This window comes from Rhipicephalus sanguineus, chromosome 1 (assembly GCF_013339695.2).
Source record: "Rhipicephalus sanguineus isolate Rsan-2018 chromosome 1, BIME_Rsan_1.4, whole genome shotgun sequence".
NCBI lineage: Eukaryota > Metazoa > Arthropoda > Arachnida > Ixodida > Ixodidae > Rhipicephalus > Rhipicephalus sanguineus.
The window spans coordinates 205,356,998-205,379,376 of NC_051176.1; the positions used below are offsets into that span (position 1 = coordinate 205,356,998).

A 22,379-nucleotide genomic window follows, 5' to 3' on the forward strand; every position below is an offset into this window, starting at 1 on the left:
TCAGGCGCGATGTCAAGCGCTGTGTCACAGTCAGTGTCAAATGTTTAGAGGGCACGAGACACAAGAAAGAGCTTCGGCAGGCAGCCTTGAATTTAGATTTCCGGCCTGTTCTAAAACGCGCTAGCAACATGTGCTGTGCAGTTCGACCGAATACACTCGCAAAGTGCTGAGAAATTGAATGTTTTGAAATACCTAGTGGCCTCTAAACTTTTGACGCCAACTGTACATTGCTTTCATTGACGCCGCACCGCTAATTGACTGTCCCTTTATCGAAGCTTCCGAACTGCTGCCCTAAGACCACAAACAAATGTCAGATGACGGAACCCCGTCTCTTATCTCCCGTATTACTACTTGAGCGAGCGGAGAAGATTATGTGCTTGCTTTGGATATACGTTGTTCGTGCTTCTCTCTCCTTCTATCATGCGTGCGCGAGATCAACCGAAACGTACTTCCAGCTCACTTTGTTTTTCCATATCGACCTGTCTCTACCTGTCTCACACACTAATTTGCACCAGTTTCGCCTCGTGTAGCTCATTCTCAGTTTTTTAAAGGTTTGAACAAGACAGACTCGTGCTAGTGCCTGTTTGCTTATTTCAGATTTTAACTCCAGGCCGATGTAGCCCGTGGCGCACGCGTATACTTGGCAAAGGAGCGTTCAATGTACACTGCCTTTTGACAGCAAAGCAACTGGAGTGAACTTCCAATTTTTGCTTACAATACTGCAAACGCTGTAAGTGCTGTATGCAAGTGCGGTAATTAACAAAGACTGCAACAATAATTTTCAATTAAGAAAAAGTGGTATATCGGAACTCCCATTATGTTAGTTACTGGCACAGTGGCCAGTAATTAACATAACGGAAATTACGCGAAGACAGCGCGGGCTTTAGTTATATAGTTACTTATACGATTGCGTTCAGTGCAAAAGCTACAACTGGACCGGGGACGTATACGTGGCTGAAATAAGATTACTTTGTCTTCGGAGGTTTTATGTTTCTGAGAAATTCGGTATAGTTCAATATCGGGCGCAAATTTTCGCTCCACATTTCTCATCAATAATGGGGCAAGGATCGGCATTTTATTTCGAAAAGCCATCGGAGAACTTTTTTTTTTTTTGATCGGTCATTTACACTGAAGAAGATCACTGCCGGTAATGAACGCTGGGACGTTACATGCTGGGTTTGAAACAAGAAAACAAAGAGCTTGTTTCAAAGAACCTGTCTCGAATCTCATGTCTCCGTTATCATTAAGTTCTGCCCAGTTTTCACCCTCTACATTCGTAATAACTGGTCACAGAACACACAAAATCGCAGCATTGCGTCATGTGGCTGTTTTTCTTTTTTTATCATTTATATTGAACTTCCCATCGTGCCACTCAACCACCCAGTCGCGGTCTTCTCACGAAAAAACATTCGAACTCCATGCTGATGTTACGAAAATGCTCGCCAGGAGTGCCGACAGCCCCGACTATATCACTTTCACTCTGTTTTCGTTGGGACCAGGACGACAAAAATTTCTGCATTTGATGTTCACAAATCGATCGAAGCGCGTCTGCTTTAAGAACAGCCGAAGTTGATAAGTGACTAAAGCACCAATTTTGGAAGTTAAGGCACTTTCTTTTAAAGAAAGAGGATTAAGCCCACGCCTCTTTCGAAACAGGTTCGGTTCGCAAGAGTTCGGATAAATCGAGTTTTGCTCGAAAACGAAGGGCCTTAGCTATAAAACGTCACGAAAGTGTGTGTAAAATATAGATCTCAACGGATCTTTAAAAAAAAAAAAACATGTATAGTTTCCGCGACGAGGAAATTAATAGTAGCGATTAAAGGTCCTAAAATTTTTTGTGCAAGGATGCCACGAAACAAACGTCACAAAACCCTTATTTTGCGACGAAGTTCTTAGGAACTTGGCTCGAACTATCGTGACGTCGAAACGCGCATGGTACCGACGATGCTTGCTAATGGAAAACAAATCTTAGAGCCCAAAAACATTAGCAATCACATTTCGACGGTGGCAAAATGCTAGAAAACGGTCACGTATTTAAATTTATGAGAAAGTTAAAGGATCCTCAGTTGGTCAAAATTAATCCGGAGTACTTCATAAAGACATCGCGGCTTTGCCACGTAGAAGCCCAGAATTTGATGAAATTTAGCAGCGCTCATCCCTTGCTTCGACTATGGTGAGCATGTGCGCAAGCACACACTTAGCGTTCTTCAGAACGGCAGGCTGCATCCGAAATAGCGCGGTAAAAACAGAGGCCACGGAAGGCCAAGCGGCCCCCGTTTCTCCAACCCGAGGAACCTTACCTCTTGCGCGCTGGGAACGGCGCGCTCGCGAGAGGCACTCCCCACCTCCTCGGAAAGCCGCGTCGTCGTTCATACGCGCACCGCGGCAGGATTCGGTGGACGCGCGCTTGCTACCAGTCGGGGACGCGACTGTTGTCACCGGCGGCGCGCTCGACGCGTGCGCCACCACACGAAAGGAACGCCGCACCGGCTGCTGCTGTCGGGTTTCGCACCCGGACCCTGTGCGTGCACACTGAGTTCACCAAGGGCACCGGAGATGAGAAGCATGCAAGTTGGGGAGGGGAGTGATTGCTGCTTCGAGCACATGTGCACACACGCCTGCGGCGCATGCGCCCAGCCAGCGTCGCGCTGCGCGCATAGAAGGCGCCACGCCAGATATGTGTGCAGGCGTAAAGTGCGAGCACACGTCGACACGGGAAGTCATGGTCTGCGCAAACATCATTGAGCACGTCGACGCATCGGGCCTATTCAAAACAGGGGCAGGCCGATCGACACACCTTAGGCGGCACGATATGCATATGCAGAGCGCTTTCGGCAGCGGAAATTCGTAGTAAACATTGCGAAACCGCCACAAGGCCAGTTGCGTCGATCACGCGAAACTGAATCGCTCCAGCGCTCTCTTTGAGCGCCTGCGATTCGAGGAGCGTGGCATCATGAATTATATACAACACACTCTGAATGTTTCGGGGGAAAAAAAGAAGGAAGGAAGGAAGGAAGGAAGGAAGGAAGGAAGGAAGGAAGGGAGGAAAGAAGCGAGTTTCGCTTGAACGCGATGCATTGATAGCGATAGAAAAAAGAAAATATATAGCACGTCGTTTACTGTCTGATCTGTTCCAACCACTGTATACGGCACGATGTGGTGTGTGCACGGTTGGTGAGCTGGAACACGATTGTTCGTGCGCATGATACTCGTACCAGCGTAGTGGAAGCTGGAATGCTGCCCTATCCTCGACACAGCCAATTAAATGAAGTGTGGCTGCGCGAATCTTCTCATCTTCGCTTGTGGAGCCAAACGCTCCGAATCTCTCCAGAGCTCTAACCCTGGCGGAGTTTGGTTGTAGCGCCAAACATGCTTGGCGCTTCAACCAAACTTTGGCACGAAATACCAGCTAGCCTGCATTGAAACCCTTGTTCAGTCTTCTAATACTCAGTCAGCGGGCCGCGCAGGCGGACAGCAAGATAGAACAAGAGCGACGACGCCACCGGCGCAAGCGCACCTCACAATAAAAAGAAGAAGAAAAAAAGAGAAAGTTTCACAGGCGCACTTAACTGCATATGAGTGGTGCATGGGAAGCCGTCCCATACACCATCACCTTGGGAACAAAGAAAATCAGTCGCAGTCGACAGCTTTCAGAAACAGCTCGTTTCATTATTATTATTATTATTATTATTATTATTATTATTATTATTATTATTATTATTATTATTATTATTATTATTATTATATTTAACTCGCTCATGTCGTCGTGCCAACGTTTAAAACAACCTTGCGCCTCTGGCACAGAAAAAAAAAATTCTTGAAGCGGCTCGACCAGACAGCCGCGCATTACCTGTCAATAAATGTAATGTATTGTAAAAAGAAATAAGTAAGGGTACGTCGTGGCCACTCCAACACCGCGGCATCCATAGAGGTATTGTGGCGTATAATTTATAAATATGCATGGTGGCTTGTCTACCAGTTGACAGGCGATTTTAGTGGATGAGCTACGGTGCAGCGCAAACAAATAACCCTTTCGGAAAATTTGTTTGCTGAAAGTCGCATCTGATGAGTACGTCTACGTACCCATTATTTTCACGGGCTCGAAAACGTTTTGTTTACGCTGTTAGTCACCACCACGTTCTACCAGAGCAGAACATGCAGCAGCCTGATTCTGAAATTGACGGCGAGTTGCGAAATTCGTTTCTTTGCGAAAAGTCCCGAACTCTATAACAAGACGTATTCTATGAGGTGCGGGTGTCAGTTTTATTTAACGTTAACAAAATTATTTAAAAAAGTCACTTGTAGCATATAGAAAAACTTACTCACTGAGCTGGATTACCGAAAGAGGTGGCTCTTGCACTGAAAACATCGCTCAATTATTAATAAAATTTTACGAATCAAACTTCTAACTAGTAAGCGCTCACATATTACAACTCACGGATTGAAGCAAATCATTTCACAAGGCGCATATAGTTGGAATTAATTCTAAAACTAGCACCAGTTTTGCGATCAGCGCTGTCAAATTTGCGGCAAAAATTCACTGTCGTTCCGCTTACTTATTTTTTAAGAAAACGTCCTTTTTAGATTATTGGAAGAGCACCAATGGATTCGATGGCAAACTTTGCGAACAAATATATCTAAACTGACAATGTTACCTTTGCAATTCGTTCCCAGTAGATATGAGCGTCGAAGTAACGGTCTACAATTTGCGATTGTAATATGTCTCGGAAAGAAGTTAGTCAAACAGTTAATCAGCTAAATTTCGTTAATTGTTCATGTACTTTGATTTCTCGTGGAGATGAGATCCGCCTCCGAACTATAACCTATAGTCCCGGAAATGGAATTTTGCTTCCGTTAACAATAGCAATGAAAAAAATGTAGCGGATGCTTAAGCTGATGCTGGTTTTCCAAGTATGTATGCATAGTGAATCGTAAGAGAGCTGAATTGACAGAGCAAATAACATGAAGCAGACTTATGCGTCCCGTCAATAATAAGCGCCATTAACATATTCTGTAATTTTGTAGTAACCGACTCGCCGAAATTTCAGCGATAACTTCCTTAACAACTACTACATCCTTGGAAACAGATTGACGCCCAAAAGTACGCACCGGGCGTTGTCTTACTAGTGCAAAATATCCAGTTTGTTGACAGCCGCGAACACGCGACATTTCCGATAGCGGATACTGAGTATGCTGGAAGATGCGGAAAATATATTGTTTAGTTCATATATTTTAAAAGATTTTTGAAAGATCCACACAATGCATTGCCACCTACATGATGACACAGTTGAATCCTGTGCCTACCGTGCAATGCTTGGCAAATGCGATGGCAAAAAAAAAATGTTTCGGAATTCACATTGATTTCCCCAGACTTCATGTTGAACAATACCTCTTTCCTGCTCTGCAGCGCTATGTGCCAGCTGTTTACGCACTTGGCGACGATTTGCCGACGAGCGCGTTTTGCTGCGAAACGTGCTGCGAAAACCGCGCCCTTTCTGAATATTACCGAAATATCGACCTGCTTTCGAATGTGTCTAACAACCGACACAACGATCCGCTTTCGAGTGTACTACATGCAGTAAGTCCGATAAAAAGAATCGCTCGCCTATGGCAACATCTGTACACGAAGCGAAGGAGTGAACGCATGTGTCAGCGCTGAATCAATAAGCTTGACAATATTCAGTGTCAGAGCCGCTCTTCTCGTTCTGTAATGCTACAGACGGCAAGAAGTCTCAACGGAATCAGCCAACTAATCAACGACATTCTCAGCAGTCCTATCGTATAGCCCAGCGACCATCACGGGAGATTGCCGTATACCAGCGGATCCGTATAGCAATATGTCCTTTAATGCTGCGCAGATAATTTTGCAGACTTTGTTGGTTGCTGTTAGAGCGACTGCGGCAACGTCTCTCTCTCGCCACCCTAGGCGAGGCGCAGCCCTTTCCGCTTCCTACCGAGCCTCGCTGGCGCCACACCGCAAGGCCACGCGACCCAGCGGGGAACCTGCGGGAATACCAGCTGTGCATTTTGCGTGACGACCAGAGACAGGGCTAGTCCCTAAACAGCCCCGCTATTAATATGTCGCGATGTTTCAGTGGTTCGTGTAAAATGTGCGTAGCAGTCAAGCGTATATCTACAAACGAGCTATCTTCCACACGGAAAGAGGCAGAAGTTCGGGGGAAGATTGAAGCCTGAAGAGATTAGACGTTCGGACAAACGGACTTCTTCAAGGCTTCGCAGCCTTGAAGAAGACAAGTCCGCTTGTCGAAACGTCGGCTCTAGCGACACCCCGTGTTTACGCATATTTTTTTGTCTTTTCCATATGCAAGGGCACATGAAAAAATCTTTGCAAAAAAAAAAAAATCACAGCATATCCACGGAGTGAATGATTATGAGTGGGCGAAGCTGCGGAGGTTCATCGGTAAACCGTGAATCTTCCGTGAATTCTGCCCAGTACATCATCACCGACGTGAGATCGGGCGCGTTTATACTAAAGGTTCGATGAGTTATGACGACTTGCAGCTCACTTTAATTTTACATGTACGCTGTGAATTTTCATTGTTTAGAAAACCATTGCTTTAGAATAGAAAAATCTGGCGTCTTTCGTTAAGCAGCTGGCGTCTTTTCGTTTTGCTTTAGAAACATCTGGCGTTCTTTCGTTTTGCTTTTACAAAACATCTGGCGTCTTTCGTTGGTTTACTTCATCAATCAACGGCGTTTTGAACAAAATTTTTATTGTTTAATCACGCACAGGAGAAATCTCACCAGGCACTACCTTGGAGGTAAACAATGGCTGCTAATGGGAATGAGAGACAGAAGAAGTCGGCTTTTAGCTAACACTTACACTTTTACTTCTACTAACGTTTCCTACTGGAACATGCCAATGGCTGCTAAGGGGGAAAGAGAGACAGAAGAATTCGGCTTTTAGTTAAATTTTTTATTGTTCAACAACGCACAGGAAAAATCTCCCACTGGCACCACCTTGGAGGTCAAGATCTGGTACTAGCGTTACGACTGGTTACGCACTACGACTACAACTACGAGGGACGAACGGGTGCCGCCTTAAGGAGCTTCGCCCCTAATATATCGATAGCCAGATCCAATCCATGAAAGCAGTCGAAACAGCGAAGCTCATGCCCCCTTTCATCAGGCTAGTGCATCTCTCTGTTTTGGAAGTCTTTTCTAAGTATTTCTGTGTTGCATCATTGTTCTTTATTTGTTACTCTGTTAAGCTATGTGGTGGTAGCAGTGCTTTATTGTATTATTCCATCTGCTGTCGCCCCTTTCGTCAAGCACTACATTTTGCTCCCAAGTTCACTAAGGATTTCTTTGTTCTTCAGGTTAAGCCACGTGGATACCGCGCGGCGATATGCTTCGTGTGTGTGCCTCACCAAGGAAGTTTGGCCAGGCATCGTTGCATGTAAGTACACCCGCTACCCATCCGAAGGAGGGTACAACGACGCTCCTCACCTTCTCCATCTCCGAGCGAGCCTCTCTCTCTCGCCACTCTCGGCGAGGCGCAGCCCTTTCCCCTTCCTACCGAGCCTCACTCTTGCCACACCGCAAGGCCACGTGACCCAGCGGGGAACTTGCCGGGGTACCAGCTGTGCGCTCTGCGTGACGACCACAGACATTCCACGGGTATGGCTAGCCTAAACAGTTGCGCTCTTATTGTGATGTCGGAATATGTTTCAGTGGTTCATGTAAGATGTGCGTAGCAGTCATAAGCGTTCATCTGCAAACAACTATGTAATTACCGCATGTACTTTGCTAGACAACTTTAACCTTACCAAGAAAAAACCAAAAACAAATATCGTATATGCGGTAGACTGCACCAAACACTAACTAATATCGAGTAACAATCGCAGTGATGTACGCGCAGTTTAGAAAAGTTGGAGCCGTTCCACTCTGAAGATGGGTGCCTAACGGAGCTGACTGGTGCACCCCCGTCTCTGCCCTCGTCGGCGCTTCTCGGGCGTTCTCACAATGCGCGGTCGACGCATACTTGCCACGCATGGCCAAGCACGTACGAAACGCGTACCGCTCCCCTGAAGCTTTCTGCACCTCACGTTGCGTTGACCTGCCTCCGGGATCGGCCCACCCTTGACTGGCCGCCGACGATGTCAATTGATGATGTCATCACGTGACGTCATGTAGTGACATAATCGTGTGACGTCACGATGACGTAATGATGATCTGACAAATTTTGGTTACCTGTGACGTCATAGCTCGCTCTGTAAAGGTTACGTGAGTTCTTTTTCTTTTTTTGCTGTACGCGGACACGCACGGACGCCGCAAAATCAAGCAGGTGTGCCATTTATACCTCCGCTGCAAAATGCAACCTGTCGGTAGTAATTGATAGTTTCGAGGTGTTTCTGTGTGCATAGGGGTGTGATAGTATCGCATAAACATTACACTCAGCTCTGACGACGTTGTTAACTGCGCTGCGCGGACAACAGGCGCAATAACTCGGAGAAGCGACCCCATTAACTCAGAGAAGCGCCCTTGTTTGTCGTTTTTTTTACTCGTCTTCGTTTTTTTTTTCGTGCTCCGCTTGTCGTATGCCAGCGACCCTATCCTAATAGCATATCAACATTTTATTTAGGTTTAGCTAGGGGATCAGCTGGAAGCATAAAAGCAAACACGCGCTTTATGACACCCAATTTCACTTCTATATAGGGTCAGGCTCTATGAGGGAAGAAAATCACTTAAAAATTAACGCAGCTTCGCACTATAGTGGTGTCAAACCTAAAGGAAGTGCGGAGCTGGGCAGTCTTCTTTGCTTCTCTTTATTTTTATTTGTTCCTCTCTTTCTTTCTTTTTCTCTCGCCTGTGTTCTTTCTGTGTATTTTTGTCTCTGTTCATTTCTCTTTCTTCCCTTTCTTTCTCTCTCTCTCTCTCTCTTTGGTTCTGTCTTTCTCTCTTTCTCTGTCTGTCTTTCTTCCCGCTCTTTCTCTCTATTTCTCTTTCTTTTTATGCTATGCTTCTTTGTTTCTTTGATTCTCTTTCTGTCTCTCATTCCCTGTCTTTCTCCCTTGTTCTCTTTCTCTCTATGCTACGCTTTACTCTCTCCCCTCCCCCTTTCCCTCCTCCTGGCCGTCACTTCCCTTTCACACCCCCTTGCTATACTATACTATACAAGGCTATGTTATGCTCAGCTATAGCGTGCGTGGATAGCCGAGAGGTTACGACGCTCGCCTTCGGATCGTGGGTAAACATGTTCGAATCCCACCTGAGCATTTTATTTCGCCAAGAATGTCTCTGTTTCACTTTCTTTCTATCTCTTTCTTCCCGTGTTTCTCTCTTTCTCTCTTTGTTTCACTCTCTCTGTCGCCGGACAAATCGGCGCACGCGCTCTGGCAGCGAAGCAGAAGGTAAAGAAGAGGACGAAGAGGGCGCGTGCCGGTTCATGATGATGATAGTTTTACCTTCGCTCTCCACGGACTAACGGTCGGCTTAAACAGTTCCGCTGTTAAATACACCAGGCCTGCGCGGAACACGCAGCACAGTCACAGGAAAATCTGGAACAGCGGCCTTTCTAGAGCCCGTTCAAAACTCTCTTGCGGCAACTAATACAAGTACACTTACAGGGCATCCACTACGCCATAAATCATAATTTTTGTGAGGTATGGAAGCACCCACTATGCCAGTATTCGCCATTCTGCGGAAAAGCGAGGTACCCGCTGCACATCTGTAAGGCATTACGTGCACTTTGTTGATGCTGTGGCTGATGACGATGAAGAATTATGGCTGAGCACTTTGTAGTGGGTGGGAAGCGCACAGTGAACTCGCGGCTGTTGCTTTGAGAGAACCTCGCATCGTAGCCAAGCAGGTCTCATAGTCGATGGTTGGAACTGCAGGACGACTCACCATATCGTTTCCCGTTTAATATTACGCACTTAAGACGAGCGTCCGTCTCAGCGAAATTTCCATTATACATGGTGCGCCACGTTAAGTTGGCACGCGCGTATGAAATAGTGCCGTTGGCTTCGTAATGACATCCGGGCACCTAGTATTTGCTGCAGTAGAAATGAAAGTTGGTCCAGCTGGTTACTATTCATGGTGAAATTGCAGCGCGCACAATAGACTAAAATACAGTAAGCGATCGTTTGTCCAACTAACTCTGAATGTGTCTATTGTGCGCGCCGCAATTTCTATCGCAATCACTTGTACTATGCTCTACCATTTTCCTTTGCCACGTGCCATGCACACTCGAATGCGGCGCACTGTTTCTCCGACAGACTCCAGTACAAAATTACGCCTGCACTGTGTGCCGATGACAGATGTTCAGCACTGCTTCAGACACAGCTCTTTCTAACACGTCTGCAGACAGAGCAAATAGAATTATTGCAAAGACTAACAATTCCAAACAACGGAACCTTCCGTACCTCGTATACTATCCACCTGTGCTGAAGTAACACATTTACATAACGAAGCCAACGGAAGGTTTAGTTTTCATTAAATACGCATGTTGAAATACGCCTCCCGGTATTCTGTCCCGAAATGTGCGTTTCCACTGTGTTGGCGCCTGCCTCCGTATACTACAGACGCGAACAGCGTGTTCAGCCGTAACGTGTCCCATCGGAAAGTTCCGCAAGTGCGCACGCGACCTCCGTTTCCGATTCAATGTCCCGAGGAATGGCGCCCATTCCCAGGAAGAGCCGCTTTCTCCGGAGCGAGCGTCGTCGTGCTAAAGGGGAGCGCGCTTTAAATTGGCTGTTGCTGCGTCTCCCGCGCGCAAGTCGAAGGGAGGATTTATTTGGGCTGTCCAGGACGGGTGTGCGCTCAGCGAGGAGAATTCCTGGCCGCCTCCAGCGAGGTGGCTGCGCGCTGAGCAGTGGCGATTTTGAGCGGCGTCGGGTGCGCAGGTCCAGAAGAATGTCTTCCCAGAGAGGAAATGAAAAAAGGACAAGAAAGAGAGGGGCTGTCGCTCGCATGCTTTGTCCGCTTTCGGCCATCGTGTTAATTGAAGGCGCCATCTGAATCGATTGTTGCTGCCTCTGTGTGTGCTCGGAGATTGCTTCCGACGGCCCTGATTTGAGTGTGCGAAATGGACGACGCGGCTGCAATTGATAGCTGGAGGGAAGCAAGATTCTTAGCGGCAGCAAAAGTGCGGAAAAGAAGGACCAAGAAAAGTGTCACTATGGGCTCGGATGTAAAGAAGCCGCAAATAGCAGCGACATTTTATCTTAAGCGTGTTCGACAGATAGAATGGTCGTACTGTGAAAATGAGGCAAGTGATCAATATCGTGCTGGTTTTTTTCTTCTCTCTTTTGTTCTCTCGCTGGTCGATTGGTAATTATTAACGTCTCAAAGCAACACAAAGGCCATGAGAAATGCCACAATGGAGTGCTCTAGATGGATTTCTACACATAGGTTTTTTAGATGCGAAGTATCTTAAGGCCGAGCTCAATCCGGTGGTGGTGGTGTGCGGCGTGACCACCCTCACTGCGCATGCGCATACCCTCTCCACACACCTCCTCTCCACTCACCCTCTCCACATCCCCTCCGCTTTCCCTCTCCACTTTTCCTCTTTCCACTTTCCCTCTCCTTTCCCCCCTCTCCCATACCCCACTCCCCTCCCCCTTTCCACTCTTCCTCTGAAACGCGGGCTAGACATGCCGAAATTCTCTCCTGCGCAACGCCGCGATGATCTCGAGCGCATGCGCGTCCCCTCCCCTTCTCTCTCCTCTCCTACGCTGCCCCCCTCTCGCCCGCCTGTCGACCGCGTTCCCCGCTCGCCGTGTGAGAATTAACGGCCAGGCTAGATGGAAGATACGACGCGCGTAGCGTCCCTCTTCGCGTTCCACGACGCGAGGTCGGTAGCATGCCCAACGAACGCCAACGGAACGCGATCGTGCAAGTGCTCCGGCTTCGCATCGCCTCATGGTCCCCTTTAGCGGGAGATGGTGTAATTTTTTAACGTCCATCCAAAAGCGCAAACGTGAGCGTCTTTGCGTCCCTCTTCAATCAAAGTGCCGGCATAGCAACTACGAAATGAAATCTCGATCTCGCGTTGAGCAGCGAAACGCCACAGCCGCAAAAGATGCTGCGGCGGGTGTGTTCTCTCTTCCTGAAGAGTCCGAACATTTAACATTGCGCTTCATAAATTCAACGCCAAGCTGAAGCCAGCATTCGTCCTAAGCCCGCCAAACTCTGCGATGATTCCAGTAACATCGAACATCGGTAGTAGCAAATGTAAGGAACAAATGGGACGGACATAACATGTGAGGAATATTCACTCAACATATACACTCGCTGTAGATATAACAGTCGCAGTCGAAACGCTCAGCTTATTATAAACAAAAGAAAAAAAATATATCAACGCGAAACGTTGATAAAGATATTAGAAAACTATACGAAGGTCCTTAGTCCTATCGGCGACAGAAACTGCTACAAAAATTAGCCTACGAAATAAATAACAAGAATCAGACGCGCGCTCAAGCAGCACAACGGGCTTCACTTGATGACCACTAACATTACAGCTGTCAAGACAATTGCGTGAAGAGCGCTGGCAGAAGTTAGCAGATATTTCGTGTTGTCTTTCGTTTCAACGTGTCTTCAGTCTTGATATTTCGCGACTTGTACCACCATGCGCACGGTGAGACAGCGATCATGAAGCTACCAGCCTTTTCTGCACGCCCAGCCTTTGCGCCCGTCGGCCGCATATTACGTCCAACATAGGCTGCGTTGCAATACTCGCCGCAGACGACAAAATAGAAAGCTAAGCGGACAGCGGCAACCTTATGTCTCATTCCAATTCTCCCGGAGCCGGCAAAAATGGGCAGATTCGCAGTATTGGAGACAAATTGGATGCAGGCTACGTTGCTGTTCAAACAAGACGGTGGCTGAGAGGAATGCTATAAGGCTTTAGACCAGTCTCGACGATATGGCAACCTACATTCAAGCAGAAGCTTTCTTACGCGCTCAATGTAGCTATGCTCGCTCTTTCATAGATTCGAACACGAAATAACTTAAAGAAACGACAATTCTTAACATTCTTTTGTCGACGTCGCACAGGCGTCATCCAGACGCATTCCATTACTCGGACGACTGGGGATCGATGTTGTCTTGTGAGCTGTCGGCGCAGAATGCCTACGATTCTGCTCAGAATTGGAACACATACCCCTAGGGCGCACGGGCCACGCATGTGCTAAGCCACTCGATGTGGTAGAATACTCGACTGCCACGCAGCGGGCCCGGGTTCAAATCCCATCCGTTCCTGTAATTTTTTTTCTCACTTCCATTTTTTCTTATTTCGCGCGAGTTTGCTTACGGGCACCAGCGGCAGCGGACAACTACGGCGCCAAAATCGGCTCGTGTGATCTCATAACAGCTACCGATATTGTGTACGTATATATATATATATGTGTGTGTGTGTGTGTGTGTGTGTGTGTACACACACACACACACACACACACACACACACACACACATATATATATATATATATATATATATATAAGGGCCCCGCACACCACACTGTCACCAGAGCCATTGGCCGAGACCACAGGGTGGCTGCTTACCAATGGCTAGGTAGGTGGTGGGTGGAAGCAAGGGATAGCACGCACCAACGGTAGTATCTGTCGCCCAGGTTGACGCCTTCGCTTGATCTTGAAAAGCGTGGTCAAGGGCATGGGGCCTTACCCGCTGCTAGTGGTGCTCATGCTTGGTTGATAATGATTTGTCAGTAAGAGTGGCAGACGTTCCTAGAAATTTTTTCTCGTTTATTTTTTCTTATTTCGCGCGATAGTGGTTACGGACACCGGCGGCAGCGGACAACTGCCATTGTAATCTGATAACAGCTTTCACTGTAAAACAGCGCATAGGACAGGACAAGATCAGACGGACGAACTTGCCATATGCGATGTTTTTTTGTTTAGATTCAATATGTACAGTGCTCGGCAAGTGAAACGCTATAGCTGGCTCGCACGGCGCCCGGCGCTTTTTTGCTCCACCGTGAGCGAGCGCTGCGGTCTCTCAGCTCACTCATTATGGCATGTATCGAAGGTGAGAGCATTGGCCCCATATTGTGGCAGCATTTGACCACGAGGCAAACACTCAGCGTTAAATGCTGGTGCAATGAGCGCTAGCTGCCATGCGTGGCGATTATCGCTTTTCAGTTACGTAGTACGGAGCCGGCCGGCCCACAGCACTGTATTTCCATTTATTGCGAAACTTGCAGAGCACTATCTGCTTAACAAATTAAATGCCGAGGGTTTACGTGCCAAAATGCGATTTGACCTGAAGCATGTCATAGAAAAGGGGGGTGGGAGTGGGGATTAATTTCGACTTGCTGGGATTCTGCAATGTGTATCTAAGTACATGAACGCTATTGCATTCTGCCCCCACAGGAGTGCGGCCGCCATGGTATGGACCTAACCCGCGACATGGAGTTCAGCAACAACGGGAGTGATATCGTAGCCAGTGAGCTACTGCTATGGCTAAGCTACCATTTGGTTCGCTATCTCTCCGGCGTAATTGGAAATGCATATACAGAGATGCGACTGCGCATATGGCGGTCTGAGATGAAGTCTGTTAGCTTTTTCGACTGTCAGGAAAGTCTGTATATTGTGGGCCTTTATTATGCGCATCTTCCTCACCTGTATACTATCAACATCCTCATCACACGTCTGTATAACCTCATCATCGCCTCCTTGTGATCATCATCGTTGTGTGCGCTGCACTGCGCTTGTTCGATGCCGAGTACGCAGGCCGAATAAACATCGTCCCAAGAGGAACGTCATATTATGAATATTTTTTTATTGAATGCGACTGAGAAGCACTCCCTGCATGCGTTCATCCTTGTCGCAGACTTACAAGGCTAGATGACAGGCATTAGACGAGCGCATTTCCAGTGCGATTCAAGCCAATCGACCTCACATGAGCTGATGCATATACGCGTCCAGGACCTGGGAATTGCCTTCTCGTATGGGTGCGACAATGCAGTGTAGCATAGGCGGTTGGAGAGTGATGATGAGGTTGTTCACGAAAAAGTAATCACCAGTTAGGTCATCAGTGGAGTTCCGCGCGAAGCGCGTTATCTCCGAGCTGCAGGCATTATCGATATCTCGGCAGTCGCTGGTGTACAGGCAAAATATTTTCTCGACACCTAAACTGTCAGTTTTGTGATGATGAGCGATACAGTTGATGCAGCTGAGTCCACTGAGTACCCACTGTGGCGTTTCATTTCTGTAGCGTTAGGTAGCGCCTTCGTGAATCATTCATTAATTCTCGAGAGCATGAGCCAACGTCAGTTAATGCACTGAGCGCTTTGGAGTGCAGCTGGCAAGCTTCGCGTCCGTAATAAGGCTGTAAAAGAACGGATGTGAAATACTTTAGCAAGCGCTCGCTTTTCAGTGCGCACAAACGCGGTCGCTCTTGGTGCAGAAGAGACGAAAAACACCTAAAGTTTAGTTAGACACCTTACCTTTTCTTCCCCTTCATCTGAAAACGCGCTAGTATGTGTGTGTTTTGTTAAAGGTACTGAGGTTGATTGAAAAAAAAATGATGGCTGATCCCTCCGTCATAGGAATCGGTATAGCACGAAAGTGAAACGTGTCGTCACAGAAGTAGTTTATTGTTTATAGTGCATTGGTATATGAGAGCTCGTGCAATGCCTACTGTTGTTTGGCAAATATAGCACCGCTTGATGTAGACGCATCTCACTCACGTTGACGCCTAGTTGCACATCTCCGTACCGACGACTAACGCCCATGATCATGATTTAACCCATGCGGTAGCTGAAGTTCTTAACATATGCGTGGACACCGCATATGGTGAATCCCGCGCAAAGATGCCATCAACAAGCACATAATAAACACTGATACTCGATATGACGCACTCCTTCAAAGCTTCGCGAAATGCGAAGAGAAACGCTACGCGCGTCGTTTCTTCCCTCTAGCCTATAGCTGGCCGTTACTTCTCACAGGGCGAGCGGGGAACGCGGCGCGACAGCCAGGCGAGCGTCGGAGAGCTATTTTTCGATATGGATGGATGCTATGAGCGAGGCTTGGGCCAAATCTGCCACCTCACGGTGTGTTAAAGCGTTGACGAAATTAAACTTGTATTGGAAACGTGCCGAATGGGACGGTCGTAGCAACGGCGTTTTTTTTTTTTCGAGCCTGGTGGCACAGATGTCACCGCCCCGTTATAAAGGGGACGCTCATAGCATCCATCCATAAATCCAAGAGCACTGTGAGAGGAAAGTGTGAAATATAAAAGGCGCGTTCATTTAGCCGCCGTAATGTGTGTGGCGGTAGCACAGTGGGCTAAACGCCCGCCAGCTATCGTCGCGGACCGAGAGGCCATGGGTTCGACTCCCGTAACCGGAACTTTTTCTTATAGTTTTTCTTTGCCATCTGATGGCGTTTATTTTGCTGACGTACTTCCGTGACGGAAATACGTCATGAAAGTCTTTTTGGTCCCCGGCATAAAACACTATCGTGTTAAAAAAAGCCATGGTCGCTGTGTATAGTTGCCTTCATTGTGTTTGTGCGAAAATATTTTCCTTGTGTCATCTGTTCTCATCTTTTCTGCCCGTACGTACACATCCGCCAGTTCCCCATCCCCCCTCTCTAGTATTGACTAGGTGCAGCATTTAACGTCACAGATTTACATCTGGGCTGCGAAGGACACCGTAGTGGTTTAGATTACTTCTGAACACTTGGTTTTCGATAACGTGAAGCTAAATCTAGAAGTTGTCAGAGAGCGCTAAACAACACCCATCACAAGAGAACTGAAACGTGGTGCGTTGCATGAGGTTTCGCGCTTTCTTAGAGCATGCATCAATTACGCCCACAGACAGTCCTTATCCAACTACATATTCAATTCGGCCACGATCAAAATGCGCCAGGGCTGGGAATAGAGCGCGCGACGACGTGCTCTGACGCACACTGTCATACACTGTCATATCAAGCGACGTACTGATGCAGGTGCCGTTGTCATGGTGCTCGGCGAAAGCCTGAAAAGTGTTGGCATTCGAGTGCTATAGCCTATCAGCTGAGCTTGATATGCCATGCAGATTTGGAAAAGCGCAAAATAAAAGCCGACTTTGAGCTCAAGAGACACGAGATGTCACAAAAGACGGCGAATTATAAAAAAATAAACTCTAAAATTGTTGTGCTTAGCGTGTAACTCGAAGAAGGAAATGCCAAAAACAAACTTCTTGTTTTTACCAGAATAAGAGAGAACATGTTACTGCAGCTCTCCCCTGCACAAGGAATTCGTGGTAACACCCGCAAACTGTTAACGTATGTGCCTCATGCCCTGGAAATATACTATATATAAACGCCCTTTCGTATATACTACGAAAAGCCGACGCCTTTAAAAGGGCGCACGTTGTGAGCCAAACGACGCAGAGAAATGACGCGCCCGTCGGCTTCCAATGACTCAGAAATAATCCACGTTATGAACGTGCAGTATATGGGCCCAGATCGATGCCGAGATCGTCGATAGCTGAGGGTACTAAGGCCAAGAGCGACAGCGAAAAACTAAGTCACGACGCCAGTTCCAGGCACACCATACCGCCAAACAAAAACGGCCGTCGAAAAAAAGGGACAGGGCGCGCAGAATGCACCCGTTTTGAACTGGCAATCCGACATTTCTGAAGATATCGCTTCTTTTGAGTACCATGACCCACTGTGTAAGACACCACTTCGTAGAGGGTTCTTCAATTATACCGGAGACGGCGCAGAATTGTAAACAACATTCAAAGCCGTAACACGTACGCTTTGAAGTAACTTGATTGTTGAGATATGCAAAAAAAAACGCCATTAGATAATCCCAGATTGTATTATTTCAGTAGTTTCAGTACAATGGCCGAATGCAGTGTTAATGGCGCGCACATCAACGCCTACGTCGTGCGACATCTTGCACCTGGAATGCTTTCCGTTATGACTCACTTTAGCGACGCGCATTATGGCTGAAAACAACCTATTTACAAAGCACTGCACACAAGCGTTTTCGCATTCGGCACCATCGGAAGGCAGTTGCCGCGGTCAGGAATCGAACCCACGACCTCATGTTCAGCAGATAGACGCCATTGCGACTCAGTTACAGCGGCAGTCCCACAATAATCAAGAGTGAATGTAACGAAAGCGCAATGCCACAACAACATATGTGGGTGCCCATGAGAAAGGGAAACGCCTTGTTCAGTTCAGAATATAGTGCGGATATTTTTACACGCTATATAACGATTGGGGTGTTGCATTATACAAGGCAAGGGAAGAAGACGATCAAAAATGTTGATATTGGCTATACGTTCTCGCGTTATGCGTTGCGTCCGTGGGTCCAGTGACAAGCAAGAAAGGTAAACGAAAGCCCATCTCACTTTCAAAGTGCCGTAGTTTTCTTTCACATAATTAGCTGTGCTCAGTGCTAATTACGATCAAGTGGACCTGACACTAAAATTTCGTAAGGCATTGTATTACTGGCCAGACAGTATGGGGACATCGCCTCTTTATTGGGACTGGTTGAATACAGAAAAACCACAAAGTCGGAGAATGCAGAATAAAGCATTTTCCTACAAATCAATTTCGTGGTCTTTTAAGTAACTATTCTAACTAATATGTTCATTTTCAGTGCTTCCATCTAGTTTGCAAACAAAAATGCACAGGGTACACGCTGTGTGCTGCTTCGAAACAACTTTGAAGGCAATAGCGTCTTACAAAAACGGACTTTTATTACGCCTTGTTGCTAAAATTGCAAAAATTAACATTTACTAAAAAACTAGGACATCAGTATTTAAGAAAGACAAGTAGCCTAATAAGGATGTAAGATGACGGGCATCAGTCAACTAACGCACAGGGTTTTCCTGCAGAAAATGCCATAAAATCCGTAAGGTAAAGCCCTATATACAGGATATTGATAACGCCATCCAGTAAGCTGACTTGGGTAGCATAAGCCAAGTGCTACTGGCACATAGGCAGAAGTAATCGAAGCAGAAAACACTATTTCATGTCAGTACAAAAATCAACTAGCGAAGAAAAAGAAGTAACAAATAAAAATTTCTGTAACGTAAGCAACGACTTGACAAATGTTTTGCAAGCAGACGAAACACCAAAAACGGATGTCTCGTACAGGTCTAAAGAAATCGACATAAACACGGACGCTGGAAGCAAAGAGATCGGGGTCTGCAGCCGCGGGCAGAAGTAGAAAGCACCGTCCTTTTTGTTTTTGTTATTCGCGGTTAACAGCAACAGTCATTAAGTGGTATCTCGTAAGGCCAGCGAATTCAAAGCTTAACCAGTGTGGCACTGGATAAGCCTTGAGTAACAAACATGTAACCGGCTAGTCTCGTAAAGCCAAGTGTTTACTTGCGGAGCGTGCGTGCGGCCATCGGCCCGCATCGTTTGTCCACGGCCGACAGCTGCTCGCTAGTTGTCAGCTGGTGACGAGTAAAGTTTGCAAAGAAACCAGGCAACATTCGCCCAGCCTTGGGTGCTGTTGCCGGCGAAGTTTGGACAGAGCCGCGATTTTGCCATAGAGAGGCCGGAGGCCCGCAAGGCCTTAGGGCCCCTGTGCGGACGGCGCGCTTACCGTCGTTTAGGGCAAGGTGACTCTGGAGCTGACAGGCTTCAGGGGCGGCCCAGCGAGCCCGGCGAAGGACGGACCCCGGAAGGCCATGCGCGGCAACGGGAGCGGGAGCCGGGCGTCACGGCCGCGCCGGTCACGGGTAGCGTTCAGCGCGACGCGTCCAGCGCCGTCCTGGTCGAACCCTGGCGAGGGTCATTGCAGAGGTGCGTCGCCATCTTGGCTGGCGAGCATTTTGCTGGCGACGGGTGGAAGACGCGCCGATTTCGCCCCGTGGCCGATCGATAGCGCCGTGCTGAAGTCAGCCGCCGGAGTGCGCCGCTTCGTACGCTCGCCGCAGCGACGCTCTGCGCGCTACCAGAGCGTCGTACGCGCTGCGGCCGCACCTGCGCCTCCGGTTGCCGCCTCACGCGCTGAGAGGCTCACGATAGTTGGAACGTCGTTGCACGCATTGGGCACGACGCGTTCCACATATCCGAGTCCTGTATCGTTGACAAACGACAAAAGGGAAGGAGGCATTTTCTGACTGATGACGGTAATGGAAAGCACAGACAACCCGATTTGCGGTCACACACGCTATAGTTTCAGACATTAATTTTGCACGTGGTGACTGCATGAGTTGACGCTCAGCTGCGCACAGTTTACATAGTTTCACCAATTAACTACAGGTGTTCTCCCATCACCAGTCTCCGGGAAAGCGATACGTGGTATCCGACACAGTTCATAGCAATCGCACTTGGCAATAGAAGGCCAGTGCCACAATTTCTGTCGACTGAGCTGGTTCTAAACTAATGCGGCCGTTTACATTTTCTGTCCATATCGGTGAAACTGTATCGCCACACAAGCAGATGGAATCTTCTGGTAAATACGATAACAGCAAGCATACAGAGGATAATAATGCTTAGCTTTTTGCGTGTGCCAGGAGACGCAGTGTGGCTTACGGGGATTTTCGCATAGTGAAATGTGCAGAGTTAATTTTGACGAACTGGAATTTGTCAAAGTACCCGCAAACTCAGGCTTTTTGCATTCCGTTCCAATCTTAGTGTCGTCATCGATGTCCACACGATCCTATGACTCGGTGATCAGCATGACCGGGCCGGTAAATAAATGTGCGTAATGGAATGCCATAAAAAACAAAAGGCAAATTGGCTTCTGTAAAAGAAGATGAGTCGATTTTACCGAGTGCAGGCGCCTCTGTCGAGAAACGACGTGGGGCGTCGCCGCCTCCGAATTCCCGAATCAATCGAAGTTTCCCTCATTCGATTAAAAAATTTCTCTGGCAGTTAGCAACAAAAGCTGTGATAAAAACGCCGGGATCGCTTATGGAGATTAATGCAGCAGTACGCCATGATTGAGGGTGTTCACCTTGGGCGCGTGCATAGAGTCTATAGATATAAAATGAGCAAAAAAGAGACAGGCGCACGTGGCCCCTGGGGGCAACGGCATTTTCTTCGCAGCACCTGACAAAGGGGGCACTGGCCTTTCCAAGCACTGTAGCGTGTCAAAAAGAACCACACTGCGAGTGACGGAAGTGCACTTCAGGCTCCCATCGAGAAAGGGAGGCTATAGATGAGTCAAAGCACGTATGGTACGTACGATAGCGTGCTGGTGGATGCCATACTCTGATCTATATAGAGGGTTCGTATGGCACGATAGCGTGCAAAGTTACGAAAGCCGCGTGTCCGTCTGGCTCAGCGACGCCGCGCAGGAAAAGCGCGGCGCGGACGCTGACAAGTACAGACACATCCAGGCAGCTTGAAAGCTTGGCGTCATTTGCAATATTTCGAAGCCTTGCGTCGACGGTCGGGCACAAATGCACGCATACGACGCTTGTGTCCTTATTGCTCTGTAGCCGGCTTCTGTTCGAAGAAAAAAAAAAAGACTGCCGTCACCAGGAGTAGTCTTTGTAGAAAAAATATTCTTTGACAAAGCGATCACAGAACCTATACATGGCTCATATCCACTATGGGACATTGGGAAAGAACCGAATGGAGTAAGAAAGATAACTACAAAGTGAACTCTTAACAGAAAGAAACGCCAATGAAAAAAGTTTGATAAGATGAAAGGAAAACTGATGTCAAAGTTTTATGAGCTTGGCGAGGAAACTGTCCTGAATCGAGTAGAAGCTCCTCAGCGGCTACGCAGACATGATAATGTCCGATAGAGGAGGTTCGCAAAGAAAGTAAAAGTATGGAAAAGTTATATCCGAAAAGTTGGTGGTACTATCCTTCTAGCAAAGTTTTTCCTAATCATAAAACTGCCGCGGTTACTCAAAGTTGGAACATCCGCCTCGTATGTGGGAAGTAGATACTCGTATAGAATTCTGGTGCCGCCAGGAACGAACCAGTTTTTCTAATCAGTAGAGACATTCCCCGCACTGGCGCTCTGCTGCTCGTGGAGGTTTGTTTCATGTCGAAAGAAGGCCCTACGGAGGGAGGCCTTGACGTCTTTGGGCGTCCTCTTTTTTTTTTACTTCCCTCGCTACTTCCATGGCCTCAGGGCAGGTCAGGTGTCCGCGCAAACGTGAGACAGTTACGATGCTCAGGAACAACTAGAATAATGATTAAAAAAAGATAATACAACACGACACTTCCCCATGTTTGGTCACACACATATAGAAATTGGCACTCAATTCAAGTTGAAAGAAAGAAAGAAAGAAAGAAAGAAAGAAGGAAAGAAAGAAAGAAGAAGAAAGGAAAGAAAGGAAGAAAGAAAGAAAGAAAGAAAGAAAGAAAGAAAGAAGGAAAGAAAGAAAGAAAGAAGCTGTATTGACGTTTACTGCGATGTTTTCATGAAAGAATCGAGGTCTTCTCTCAAATAATCCTCGCTTAGTTTAGTATATTCGA

General features: G+C 47.3%; 1 protein-coding gene across 6 annotated transcripts in view; it reads right to left on the reverse strand.

The window, feature by feature from the left end:
* Positions 1-22,379, reverse strand: part of LOC119406055 (E3 ubiquitin-protein ligase MARCHF8) — a 193,130-nt gene that overhangs the window by 23,054 nt on the left and 147,697 nt on the right. The window contains exon 1 of one of the 6 annotated variants that reach the window (XM_037672952.2): positions 19,540-19,816. The exons of 4 other annotated variants lie outside the window; for them this stretch is intronic. The gene's annotated coding sequence lies outside the window, so the exon portion shown is untranslated. Of the gene's footprint in view, positions 1-2,300; positions 2,439-19,539; positions 19,817-22,379 lie in introns of those variants that run through there. One more of the 6 variants, XM_037672948.2, reaches the window with a different exon arrangement.